Source organism: Podarcis vaucheri, assembly GCF_965113315.1.
Source record: "Podarcis vaucheri genome assembly, chromosome: 13".
Taxonomy (NCBI): Eukaryota; Metazoa; Chordata; class Lepidosauria; order Squamata; family Lacertidae; genus Podarcis; species Podarcis vaucheri.
In genome coordinates, this window is record NC_138751.1 from 11,885,721 (window position 1) to 11,900,572 (window position 14,852).

The 14,852-nt window shown below is 42.2% G+C and overlaps 1 pseudogene across 1 annotated transcript; it reads right to left on the bottom strand.

The window, feature by feature from the left end:
• Positions 1-360: 360 nt before the first annotated feature.
• Positions 361-8,717, bottom strand: LOC309516469 (vomeronasal type-2 receptor 26-like; annotated as a pseudogene). Its single transcript has 4 exons — positions 7,890-8,717; positions 6,776-7,003; positions 2,313-2,439; positions 361-1,262 (listed from the first exon to the last, which is right to left on the bottom strand). The product of its transcript is annotated as a vomeronasal type-2 receptor 26-like (transcript).
• Positions 8,718-14,852: the final 6,135 nt, after the last annotated feature.

A 14,852-nucleotide genomic window follows, 5' to 3' on the forward strand; every position in this document is an offset into this window, starting at 1 on the left:
ATAACCCCTGTTCATTTATACCTGATATGCAACTATGCTGCATATCAAGAAAGCCACTTCTGAGCTAGGGAGGAGGTGGGGTTGCAGGCTTCACGGCTGGCTCGGGGGCTTGGCCTCGCCTACTTAGGTCTGGCGCGGCCGAGGCTCTTCCTATTTCCCGCGCCACAGCTGACACATAATCCTAGTTCATTTATACCTGATATGCAACTATGCTGCATATCAAGAACATAAATGATAAGACAATCTCTTCTGTTGTTTTGATCATTTCAGGTAACTTCCTTTCTTGAAAAACCACAGTGAAATGACCCGGCTAATAAGTCTACAGAATCTAAATACAGAAATGACAAAATATTCTGTTCTTTACATCTTTCTCCGTATCAGCTGCTCTCTGTTATTCAGCTCAGGCCTCACCACAATAATGTAGCATTTAGGGGAAAAGATGCAACCCAGCAGCCCAGCACTGGAAGCCAAGATGGAGAAGATCTCCACAGCCACCATGTATTTTCCTCTGGTGCTCAGGTATGTGGGAATAAAGGAGAACCAAACACTGCAGAAGACCAGCATGCTGAAGGTGATGAACTTGGCTTCATTGAAGCTGTCCGGCAACTTCCTGGCTAAGAAGGCCACAGTGAAGCTGATAATGGCCAGGAAGCCCATATAGCCTAAAACACAATAGAACATGAGAACTGACCCCTCATTACATAAGAATATAATTTCTTCAGTCATTGAGTGCATGTCCACTTCTGGGAATGGGGGAGAGGTTGCCAGCTAGAAGGCACAGATTCCTACTTGAATCACAGAGCAGGAAAGGACAATGGAGTAAGCCAGTTTTTTGCCTACCCACTTCCTGATTGTGGAATCTGGCTTGGTAGCCATGAATGCCAAAACCACTGAAATAGTCTTGGCCAAGATGCTAGAGAGGGCCACAGAGAAGACAATGCCAAAAGCCGTTTGTCGGAGTGGGCAGGTTGCCTTATTAGGCATTCCAATGAACATCAAGGAGCACAGGAAACACAAGAGGAGGGAGATGAGGAGAATGTAAGTGAGGCTTCTGTTGTTGGCTTTGACGATGGCAGTGTCCCGGTGCTTAATGAAAATGCCAAGTACCAAAGCTGTGATCAAAGAGAATAAAAGAGCAGAGAAACTTGAAATCATGGCCAAAGTTTCACCAAAGCCTAGGACATTTGGTTTCTTGGGAATGCACTCATTCTGCTCTTCATTTGGATATTGATCCGGAGGACATCTGGCACAGGTTTCCAACCCTGAAAAAAGGTTGCATGACAATTGGAAACAATCTGGAATATGCTTAAGAGTGTTTTTTTCAAAAACTCAGGAGACCCTTACTATTGTGTTTCCCCAAGCAAAAGTTTCAAAACTTCTAGTTCAAATGCTTGTGCCCTAGATGCTTTGAAAATAAAGTTATGCATGAAATCTTACATTTCATATATCGAGAAACTATTATTTTGGTGGTCCTCCTCCATTTTCTTAGAACCACAGATACTTCATGATGAAATCAGAGAAATATTATAGCTGAAATCTTGGAAGCAAGAGGGGTGATTTTTATAGGATTTTAACACTGTCCCCAAAGAGCCTTGGTCTCAGAGAAAAAACCGCCACTTCTATTCCATCCTCCCTTCCCCAAAACTTTAGTGTTGTCTTCCAGGGCAAAATGTATGTACAGTGGTACCTCAGGTTAAGAAAATATTTCTTTCTGGAGGTCCGTTCTTAACCTGAAACTGTTCTTAACCTGAGGCACCACTTTAGCTAATGGGGCCTCCCACTGCCTCCACGCGGCCACCACGCGATTTCTGTTCTCATCCTGAAGCATAGTTCTTAACCTGAGGTACTATTTTTGGGTTAGCAGGGTCTGCAACCTGAAGCGTCTGTAACACAAGGTACCACTGTATGAAATTTGTGTCTTGTTGCATCAAAACGGACTTGAGGTAAAGCTACACTAGTGGTTTATAAAGTTAAAATGCATTATTAAAATGTGACACTTCAGCAGTGAGCCACCAGCAATGGGAAACTGAATTAAACATTATGGAACATTATATTTCATAATGTTTAAAAGATCAATGTAGATACACTGATGGAAAATCTTTACGTTACAGATAACGTCACATTCTGATGGTTTACTCCCTAGAAGGTTAAGATAATTTGTTCATAGTGGCAGCTTTTACTGAGACTGAAGGGAAATCAATATACTATTTTTAATAAACAATATAAATTGAGGCCATACAGAGCAAACCCCATTGCCCAGTTGTTAAGAATTTATTAAAATAACTTGTATATGCTAATATGGCATCTCTCACCCTTCTCATTTGAGAACATCCCATGAGGACACGGATCACAAGCATAACAACAGAATTTCTTCCCCTCCTTCTTTTTCTTCTCATAACCAGGACGGCAGTTGGCATTACATAAGGAAATGGGTGGCACCTATCCAAAGAGACATGAAGAGGTTAATATTAAGAAATTGTTTTAGGGATAACATCAGGTGATCTATCCGTAAATAGGAGGGCCAGAAATGTTAACTGTAGGATCCATATGTGCCCAGGTGCCACATGCCTTGGGAGGAAAAAGGTACAGCTCTTCTTTTTAAAAAATAATAATATATTGACTGTTTTCACATAACAAATTATTCCAACAATTGTTTTTTCACCAATTTTTTCCTCCCCATCTTCCCCACATACCCCTCCCCCCCGCAACATCTCTCACATCCTCTTTCTGATTTAACACATAAATATGTTCTTCACTTTCCTTGGCAGGTCTTTTCTTACAATCCCTAACAAAAATGCTTCTGGCTTTCCCCCCCCTTTTTTAAACAAATGTTAGTTTAAACATTTTCTTCAAGTCATTATATATCATTTCCCGAAATTTTTAAATTTCTCTACAATCCCACCACATATGATTGAAAGTGCCTTCTTTTTCCTTACATTTCCAACATATGTATGAGCCAGTTTTATACATTCTTGCTATCTGTACTGGTGCTATGTACCATCTATGCATCATTTTCATTTAGTTTTCTTTCAATAAAGAATAATCTGTAAATTTAAATTGGTTTTCCACAATCTTTCCCAATCTTCAAACAATATATTATGACCTGTAACTTGTGCCCATTTGATCATGACTGATTTCACCTCCTCATCTTTTGTCTCCCATTCTAGCAGAATACTATATAAAGCAGCTTTACCTTCCCTGCCACAACTTCCTTTTGAAATCTACATATCGTATAACTAAATCCTTCCTTATTGTCTTCCTTGTATATCTCGTGTTGTTGCCAATACTGTAACCAGCTCTGAAAATGGTCTTTTATTTCCTTGTAATCTCTTAATTTCCATTTTCCTTCTTGGTCCTTTAATAAATCAGCATACATGAGCCACTTTCCTTTTTTACTGAGTGGCTTGAGCAATAAAGCTTCATGTGGTGAAAGCCACCAAGGAATCTTCTGTTCTAATAAGTCTTTATATCTCTCCCATACACTCATTAGTGATTTCATAATTATATGGTTATAAAAACTTTTATGTATTTTCCCTTTCCCATACCTTAAATATGCATGCCATCCAAATCTGTTGTCATGTCCTTCCAGATCTAATGCTTCTTGCTTTTCCAACTTTATCCAGTCCCTGATCCATACCAGGCATGCAGCCTCATATTATAATTTAAGGTCTGGGAGGGCAAAACAACCTCGTTCTTTTGTATCTGTAACTGCTCCTCCTCAGCCATCAGGGTCTGCTCTGCTCCTCCTCCTGCTTCCTTGGTCTACCTGCCTGTCTACCCCCCTCACTTGTCATACCACCTGCCCACCTTCTATCTCTTGCAATTCCATCCACCATCCTCTCCTTTCTTCCCTCCGAGCCGTGCTTGGCACTCTGCTCACACTTATAATAATGCCAACAGCTAACTAGGGATGAAGAACTGCACAGGGGCTCTGATGGCCAATGCCACCAGTGTCATGGTCCAAGAGTTGGCTTCACCTACTGAGCAGCAGGCTAAAGGAGCAGAAAGTGAAGTGACTCCACCTGCTGCTGATCTGCCTTCTTACTCCTGATGAGAACCAGCAGGCTCCAGCTTTCTTAAGCAGGGTTTCTAGCCTTAGTCAGTTACTGGAAACAACATTTGTCATTCCTGACCAGACCTTGCTGCTTCTTGTTTCTCGTGACTTTTGACCCTTGGCTTTCTTGACCCCCAGATTGTCTGACTACATGAACTGAGATACTTGTGACCTTAGGACTGGACTGGACCTTTTATGCGGACTCTGCCTCCAGGCAAGCACCCCCCTGAGACTTAACTGGTTGTCTGGCTTCTCCATCCACTGAGCTCTGCCATGGCTGGCAGCACAGGACAATGACAAGCAGCTGGATTCCTGTACTGAGGCATTGAAAGGAGCCTGAATCCTTTGTCCAGCAACCCATGGAGTACATGGATGGACAGCTGGGCTCCAGGGCACTCCGAGCAAGGCATGATTTTGGGGGAACCTCCTAGGCCTGTGGCAGGAGTCAACCTAACAAACACCTCCATACATTTCTTTAATAATAATAATAATAATAATAATAATAATAATAATGATTTTTATTTATACCACGCCCTCCCCAGCCAAGGCCGGGCTCAGAGCGGCTTACAAGCAATAATAAAAACAAGTTGAATGATTACAACTTAAAAACAAAATTAAAATACAACATTAAAATATTGAAACATTAAAATATTAAAATGTAACCTCATCGCAGGAGGAGAAGGAAAGGAAAAAAGAAAGAGAGGGAGGGAATCAAATTGGCTCCAAGCCACAGGCCAGGCGGAACAATTCTGTCTTACAGGCCCTGCGAAAAGAAATCAGATCCTGCAGGGCCCTGGTCTCATGAGGCAGAGCGTTCCACCAGGCCGGAGTCAGAGTTGAAAAGGCCCTGGCTCTGGTTGAAGCCAATCTAACTTCCTTAGGGCCCTGGACCACTAGGGTGTTGCTATTTATGGACCTTGAGCCTCTCCGTGGGGCATACTGGGAGAGGTGGTCCTGTAGGTACGAGGGTCCTAGGCCGTGAAGGGCTTTAAAGGTCAAAAGCAGCACCTTAAATCTGACCCTGTACTCTACCGGGAGCCAGTGCAGTTTGAAAAGCACTGGGTGAATATGCTCCCATGGCAGAGACCCCGTGAGGAGCCTCGCTGCAGCATTCTGCACCCGCTGGAGTTTCTGGGACAGCTTCAAGGGCAGCCCCGCGTAGAGCGAATTACAGTGGTCAATCCTGGAAATGCCCATCACATGGATCACTGTGGCCAGGTCTGGGCGGGAAAGGTAAGGGACCAACTGCTTGATGCGGCGAAGATGGAAAAATGTCGCATTGGCTGTTGCTGTAACTTGTGTCTCCATGGAAAGGGAGGCGTCCAGGATTACACCCAAACACTTAACGGAAGGCAATGGCACTAATTGGGCCCCCGCAAAAGAAGGGAGTTGGTCCCTCATCCCCATGCCATCCCGACCCAGCCATAGGACCTCTGTCTTCGAAGGATTTAGTTTCAATCGGCTCCCACGAAACCATCCAGCCACAGCTTCCAAGCATCTGGTCAGTGTATTCGGTGCCGAGTCGGTGTGGCCATCCATCAGCAGATAGAGCTGAGTGTCATCAGCATATTGGTGACAGCCCAGCCCAAAGCTCCAGATAATCTCGGCAAGGGGGTGCATAAAGATGTTAAAATGCATTGGGGAGAGAATTGCGCCCTGCGGCACTCCACACACCAAGGACTGGGGCGATGACATTTCCCTCCCTAGTGCCACCCTCTGTTCCCGACCAGAGATAAAAGAGCACAGCCAGTTACGGGCCACGCCCTGTATCCCCGCGTCTGCGAGGCGGTGGTGCAGAAGATCATGATTGACCATGTCAAAGGCTGCTGACAAATCTAAAAGGATCTGCAGTCCTGAACCGCCTCGATCCAGTTGTCTACGGAGATCATCGGTTAGGGCAACCAGAGCCGTCTCGGACTGAAATGGATCTAAAGCCGGTTTCCTCCAGAAACCTATCAAGCTGTTCAGCAACCACTCTCTCAGTTACCTTACCCAGATATGGAAGATTTGAAACTGGGCAGTAATTGGATAGGTCTAAGGGATCTAATGAAGTTTTCTTTAAGAATGGACACACTACTGCTTCCTTCAGTTCCCCTGGGAATGTCCCCGTGTCAAGGGACAAACTGATAATTTCAACCAGGGGGGTCCGCGGAACATCTGGACACTCCCAAATCAGCCAAGATGGGCACGGATCAAGGAGGCAGGTGGTGGGCCTACCAACTTGGAGGAATCTATCCACATCAGCAGGGAGTATCCGATCAAAATGGTCCAACATTGGACCTGAAATCAGTCGAGGGGCCTCCAGTTCAGTCACTGTATCAAAATTGGTAGGGAGGTCATGGTGGAGCAACAGGACTTTCTCCGCAAAAAAGCTTGCGAATGCCTCACAGCTGTGGTCCCTATGATGGCAACCCAACACTAGAGTCTCAAGCGGTAACAGAAAAACTCATGAAGATTACAATGTTCATTCACAAAGATACAGTTAACGTAGCATTCTATCTAATGCCACTAAATAGAGAGCTGCCTTGGGGATGTCACAAACAAGCATGTAGGACAACACTCTCTAATAACCATTGCTGTTTCTTAGTTTGACATGTTTTCTTTGCACATTGCTCTTTTTGTACCAATTATTATTGGCAGCATTATTAGTAGTGGCAGCAATAGCTGGGCAACACTAGTCAAAGCTAGACAAGCCACTCCTGTGTGCAGTGATTTTCTTACCTGAGTGAAGGCTCTGTGCCATTGAATTCCGTTCCCGTTAATGGTGAGTTCTTTTCCAGGAGGGGCCTGAGGATCCAGCCTTCCGACTTTGACTCTGACATAGGAATAATTTGGGAAAGTGACCAGGTTTGTAATATCAAATCCAGCTGCTAATTCTCCATGTTCATTGAATGTAATTTCATCCCCAGCACTGTTGTTGAATGAGAGCCTCTGCAGGAATGAGTGTAGCTGGGTGGAAAGAGAATCAAAAGTTCTATGTAGTCTTGTAATAGCCTTACTAAGACAATTCAATAGTTTTCATGGAAAAAATTAAGTTCTTTTCCTCCAGGAGTTCACCACTTCAGTTCCCAATGGAGGGAGCCCAAATTTCAGCAGGGAAATCATGAATAAGTGTAAACTCAATAGTCAGGAGATACATTTCAGAGCAGCCTTTGTTAAGATTCAATATATAAAAGGAATTTGAGATGATGGGCACCAAAAGGGCCAGGAGCTCTTTTTGAGCAGTCTTGTGTGAGTATATGTTCCTGGGGAGTAGGGATTATTTAGTACACACAGTAGAGCAGAGTGCAATTGATCCCTCATATGGAAGTCCTCACCTCTAAAGCGAATATGTTCTAGGTGGACATGTGAAGGGGCTCCCACAGCAACCAATGGCAAACTAGCTACAACCTTTGCCACACCTCAAGATGTACTGGGCTCTTCCACTAGCCATCACATATCCAACACAAGTGGAGGGCATCAGCTCTTGGCTACAGCATGTTACACCAATGTGCTCTACACAGACATAAGAATTGAGAGGGGCTTTATTGAAGATATACAAAAAGTCCCTAGAATTCATGTTCTGCTATAAGAAAGGCCGCCTGCCACTGAAAAATAATCTTTACTTTGCTGGAAGTCAGGCAGGGGAAGTTCAAGCAAATATTTTCAAGAATCATAGGGTCATATAATTATAGAGTTGGAAGGGATCACAATAAAACTAGTTAATGTTCATTTTCTTGTATTAACATTTATTATTTTATTTATTATAAAGAAATCACAACCCATATTTTACATCAGTGGAGTGCACAACAATGAGCAGGTTATAAAGTAAAGACTTTGTAACAGGAAACACTACCTGCCAAGGCTCTACATTCAGAGGAAAGAGTCTGTTTCCGTCCATTGTCCTTTTGCAGATGGCTTCAGATGAGCACCTAATATGTAAGGCATGGGCCAGAGCATAGACAGCATTATAGATACTGTAGCTGTGGCCAGTCATGCTCATTTCAAAAACTGGCGCAGGGAGGGTCTCCAGCATCTCCTCTCCGGTACATGTACCCATAAGGAGTGCTAATGCAGAGGAGTTTGAAACTGAACAAATAAATGATTGTTCCCAGAAATCCTTGATGAAACCATCTGCATCTTGTCCAGAAGGCTTTACACTGTGCAGAAAGTCTGAGAAGTCTTGAATCTCCTTGGAGTGAATTGTAATGGAGATAGCACCTTGGAGCATTTGTATATTAGGGTCAATCAGTTTTCCTACAATATTTGATATGAAATCTATTTGGGCTGCTGTAATCCATACCTTCCCTCCAGGTTTGTTCCTTACAGATTGAGGAAGCATTAGCGGAATCATATTCCTTGCAATAAAAACAGACGTAAGCCATATAATAGATGTACTTTCTCCATATATAACAATCACATTTGCTTTGCTTTTCATGAAAGTTTGTAAGAAAAGCTTTGATTGATCCATTATATCAAATATTTGACCGCTGAATTGCACATAGTATTCCGTTCTTTCTGTGAATGCTGAGCAGATTTCATTCTTCAAGAGCATTGGTTCAATGGTCTTCAAGAATTGTTCTCCAGCTTCATTAGCTGGAGTGATGAGCCCAACCCATTTCCATCTAAAATGCAGAAGTAACTGGATAATTCCCTTGTACTGAAGATCTTCATTGGGGACCATGCGATAAAAGGAAGCGAATTTGAAGTGATCATTTATGGCTGGTTCAAATGAACCATATGAAATCTGAAAAAGAAAAAAGCCAAACTTTTCCATGTGGAAACAAGAATTCACAACACACTCATTTATCTAATAGAAATCCTATGCATTCCATATTTTCTAATCTTAGAGAAAGGGCCACCCTCCTATTTACCTAGAAAAACACACAAAACACACAATCTTGCTCATTTATTTATGTAGATATTGATTCCTATTATTGTGGAGTCATCACTGTCGCATACATGTACACATGGATTGTGTCAAAGAGAGGAGAGCATTTATCCCTGCTCGTTTCTACATACTGCTTGGATAAATCAACAAAACTTGATTGTGGAAATGGAGGGAGACAAACCATGGATCATGTTCTTTTGGTCTATAACCTTTACAGCAGTTGTAGAGAGACTTTGACGGTTTATGTACTAAGAACTCTCATGCGAGTTCTCCTATAGGTTTCTTGAATATAATATGTTTTATTCTTCTGTGATCAACAATAAACCATTACTGTATATATAATGAAAATAAAATATCAGCAAAAATTAAGGCAACTAAAATGAAGTTCAGTAATGTAGCAGAACAACACAAAATTGGTACCACTATTTCTCTTTCCCCAAATGCTAGAAAAATAACAAGAAAAGTGCTTTTCATTAGCCTCTGAAAGAGGACAGTGCTGAATAACATCATACTTCCACAAGCTGGGAATTTCATGATTCCTAGGGAGAGGGCCATTCTTGTCTTGAGTTATTTATGCCTGTGCATGCGATTATCAACAGCATGAATTGTGATTGGTACTTTTCAGACAGCTAGGACAATGCTTGCAGAATTGAAATAATGTGAGCCCAATCCTCTACTAAATATATTAAACACACATCTTTGGGAAAATGGCTCTCTCATAAAAGTTGGTTTATGCACATACTAACATGCTCCAATATATTGCAACCATTTTCCTTTTTCACTTGATACTTATGAATCAACAGCTTCCTAGTGGAAGGAGTGTAGATGGAACTACAGTATGAAATATCTATTTTATGTACCTGTGGAATCTTGTGAAGACCTAAGACATCTGCCATGGATGAGGAGGTGTGAGAGGTAAGTCCCCCAATGACTCCTACTATTTTTTTCTGAATTCCACATATGTAGTTGGGGACAAAGTGATGTGATTTAGAGAGCAGATCCAGAGTGTTTTGGTAGGTCATCCTTGAATTAGAATAGCTATCATAGATGTGGAATCCAAGCGTGGCATTGGGCAAGATCTTGGGATTCCCATTGATCTCATCAACAGCAAATACCAAGGCAAGGATGTGTTGGTAGAACTTTCTTGTCACCCTACAAATAAAGTGTGTTACTATTTTATGGGGAATAAAGCAGTGCACAACATCGAGATGTGAGAGATTCAACTGCCCCTGTTAAATATTCTTGTAAATATCAAATTGTTTTATCCTTTTAGAGTTAATGTTTGGATATTTCCTCCATCCAAGTCAGATTTTTTTATTTGTCTGAACACATAGGTTGAGAAGCGATCTTCACTTATGAAGCTTCAGGTTTTTTAATCATGTTGCTCCTTTTCACTAGAAACAATAACTGTGCCACATGGCTATGCTACAGTTATTGAAATCAGTTCGATATCCCTTTGTCAGTACATAGCTGTCCCTAGCAATAGAAATGGTATGATATTAAATAAAGGAATCGGCAGCTGCCATTTTGAATAGGAAGAATGCCCAGTGATGAGCTAGCAGTGATGATGGTAAAAGGGCTCTCCTCCCATTATTACTAAGCGTATTTAAAACGTATCCCTGATTGTTTGCAATGTACTTTAGACATGAGTTCCATTTTGTACCATCCTTCACTAAAGGAGCTCAAGCTGGGCTTCATTGCCCTACTCTCTCCCCTTGCATACTCACAAAAGTGCCTAAGCTGCAGGTGACCCAAAAAAATGGAGATTTGAACCCAGAAGGTTGCCATGATGTATTACTGTGGGCAGGAGGATCAATGGCTAGAGAGCAAGTGGTGGTGATCTGAAACTGCATCAGCTCAAACACAGTTGAAGTTTCATATCTTCATCTTTACCAGCACTGCGTCCACAACCAGCTATCAGGAAGAGCTTTTCAGTGTTGAATATTCTTTTGTCATCTGGCCAAGAGAGCATTTCTATTATAACATTAGGATCCTGCTGCTATGTCTTTGGAAGCACTTTAGAGATGGAATCAGTCTCAGACAGAACTGCCTTATACAATTGGAGCCTGTCAAATGGTATCCAGTGAACTCTCTCTTCTATTTTTGCTGGATCAGTTTTGATTATTGTGGCCAGAGGATGTAGTGAATGCATTTGAAGAAATGAAGTTGTCAAACTGACCCCTTGACCCTTGTCTGTCTTGGCTTTTTAAATGGAGCTTTAAAGGATTGACTGGCAGTGGCAGACTTGGGTACTATGACGCCCCTGGCGAGGATGAAAATTTACACCCACGTAGACCTAGAGTCCTAGAGTCCTTCCACCTAGTTCTCAAAGCTGAAAAATTGCTAGCTAGGTTTTGTGAAGGAGGCAGGAGGACTCCAGGACCTTGTCAGCTTCTCATGGCCCTCTCCTCAAGCCCAGTGCCTGGCTTACCCAGCTTTGAGGCAGTGCTCCCATGGCTCTGTCTCTGATGTGTATACACTGCTCGCACAACCTTAATTCTGCCTCTTTGACTGGGGAAGTTCAGTGAGTTTTCTATGCTTCACTGGATAATAGAGAGATGCTGTCCAACTTGAATCAGGTTATGGTGTGTCTCCTCTTTCCTCTGAACCAAGAATAAAATATTTGTATAATTTTTTACGGCTGTTTTATTTTTAAATAAATTAGAAACATTTTTTCATAGCACTTTTTCCAAAGCAAAAGTACTTTCTAGACAGATCTAAATGTATTAAGCAAAAAAGAAATAATCTTAAGGTCCATTTACTTACACTAGACTGCCAACAAAGTCGTGAGATGGGTGTTGATGGAAGGAAATGCTGGGGAATACGTAATGGATATAAGACACTATGCCACCAATGATAAGGTCCCCTGGTTCATACCACTGATGGGGAATATGCACAGGATTATTTCTGCTGCAAACAACAGTATGCACTTGGGGCACCATATTGGGAAGCAGTAGGAGATGCAGCAGCAACAACATCCTCATCACAAATATCCTTCTACACCTGGACTCTCTACAATATTGTTACTATCATCAGCCTGACTTGAACAGGATGTATTTGGTGACAGCTGACTTTGGCAATTCTGTCCTTAAAGGGGCAGGTAGCCACTTTCTTTTTAACTTTATCACTGTTACTAAAAGAATGAATTGAATGTGAAATAATCTAGAGTGATTTGAAACCTGACCTAAACAATGAAAGAGGGAAACTGACTGAAATAGCAGAGCCTGGCCTCCTCTCCCCGCCCTTACCATAGCTGTCAGTGGGACGCTAAGGAGCTTTTAATCATTTCTGATTTAGTTTTTGAATCTTTATTTTTCATTATGCCTTCTGGTGCTTTGCCAGGTGAATTGATTATAGTAATTTTAATAATTACAGGTCGGATAACCTTTTTTTGTTTTTGACTCTATAGTGCATCAGAAATGATTTCCAAAGTAAACATACCTGTCACATCATACAATAATAGATTAGGAAGAGATTTCTACGGCCATCAAGTATTATCCGCTTGCTAATGCAGGACATCCTTAACTACAAACAAAAACAAAAACACCCCACCTGTAGACAGGCATCCATCTTTTTCCAAAAAAATTCCTCTATCAAAATGTGTTTAGAGGGGAGCCAACTGCATCCTTTCCCCAATTGTCTAATTTCCTGCTGCTATTGGCCCTTACTCTCACTGTCATATGTAACATCGATTACACTTACTGAAACTTGGGAACAATTATGGAAAGGGTCCAAACCATATCAGGATATAGAGACCCTGGAGAACACAGCCGAACTGCTTTTGAAAGAGTACATATATACAGGTTTGAAGCAGAGTGGCATGCTAAGGAAAAACTGTGCCATCCGTCTTTTACTCTTGTAGGAAGTAGTAATTCTGAAGACTAGGTGGTCTATCACTGTCAGGCAGTGCTAGGCAGTATTTTCCCCTCCAGATGTTTCTGGATTACAGCTTTCATCATCCATGATAATAATAGCCAATTGGAAGCTGATGTGAGCTGTAGCCCAGCAATATCTGGAGGGCCACAGATTGGGTACCCTTGGTGTAAGGAAGGTTTGGGTTGTTGAAAAAATGCCTCATGTTTGGTGTCATGCTGAACTGTCAGGGCTTTGTCTGGATTTGGATTTGATATCCTGCTTTATCACTACCCGGAAGAGTCTTAAAGCAGCTAACATTCCCCTTTCCCTTCCTCCCCCACAACAAACACTCTGTGAGCTGAGTGGGGCTGAGAGACTTCAAAGAAGTGTGACTAGCCCAAGGTCACCCAGCAGCTGCATGTGGAGGAGCGGAGACGCGAACCCGGTTCCCCAGATTACGAGTCTACCACTCTTAACCACTACACCACACTGGTTCTCTTTCTCAAGAATTTGAGCCCTCTGAGACTGATGCAGTCTCCATGTGAAGGTGAGTCACTTTCTGACCCCCTTTCCAGCCCCATGTCAAGGCAAGTATAAGATTACAGGTCTGGAAACAACAGCAAATACCAACAGTAGAATAATGGCGACAGAAGGTAATGGAATATGCAGAAATAGCCAAATCAACAGGAAAAAATAGACAACAGGGGAGGAAACATTTCAAAAAGAATGGGAAAATTTATGTTGTATATAGGAAAGATAAGATGAAATAGTGAAACCAGTAGAACTGGAAATAAACCTTATAACTGGAAAGATTAGGAAAAGTGATGGATAATGAAAATAACAAGAAGCAAAATGAATAAGGAGATTAATATAACTAAGAGTAGTTGTAAATAAATAAATACAGACAATAATGTAGCATTTAGGGAAAAAGAGGCGTGCCAGCAAGCCAGTACTGGAAACCAAGATGGAGGAAATCTCCACAGCCACCATATATCTTCCTCTGGTGCTCAGAGGTGCTACGGATATCATCCATAGTTTTTTCATACACATAACCCCTGTTCATTTATACCTGATATGCAACTATGCTGCATATCAAGAAAGCCACTTCTGAGCTATTTTCCGTGCCACAGCTGACACATAATCCTAGTTCATTTATACCTCATATGCAACTATGCTGCATATCAAGAACATAAATGATAAGACAATCTCTTCTGTTGTTTTGATCATTTCAGGTAACTTCCTTTCTTGAAAAACCACAGGGAAATGACCCGGCTAATAAGTCTACAGAATCTAAATGCAGAAATGACAAAATATTCTGTTATTTACATCTTTCTCCGTATCAGCTGCTCTCTGTTATTCAGCTCAGGCCTCACCACAATAATGTAGCATTTAGGGGAAAAGATGCAACCCAGCAGCCCAGCACTGGAAGCCAAGATGGAGAAGATCTCCACAGTCACCATGTATTTTCCTCTGGTGCTCAAGTATGTGGGAATAAAGGAGAACCAGACACTGCAGAAGACCAGCATGCTGAAGGTGATGAACTTGGCTTCGTTGAAGCTGTCCGGCAACTTCCTGGCTAAGAAGGCCACAGTGAAGCTGATAATGGCCAGGAAGCCCATGTAGCCCAAAACACCATAGAACATGAGAACTGACCCCTCGTTACATAAGAATATAATTTCTTCAGTCATTGAGTGCATGTCCACATCTGGGAATGGGGCAGAGGTTGCCAACCAGGAGGCACAGATTCCTACTTGAATCACAGAGCAGGAAAGGACAATGGAGTAAGCCAGTTTTTTGCCTACCCACTTCCTGATTGTGGAATCTGGCTTGGTAGCCATGAATGCCAAAACCACTGAAATAGTCTTGGCCAAGATGCTAGAGAGGGCCACAGAGAAGACAATGCCAAAAGCCGTTTGTCGGAGTGGGCAGGTTGCCTTATTAGGCATTCCAATGAACATCAAGGAGCACAGGAAACACAAGAGGAGGGAGATGAGGAGAATGTAAGTGAGGCTTCTGTTATTGGCTTTGACGATGGCAGTGTTCCGGTGCTTAATGAAAATGCCAAGTACCATA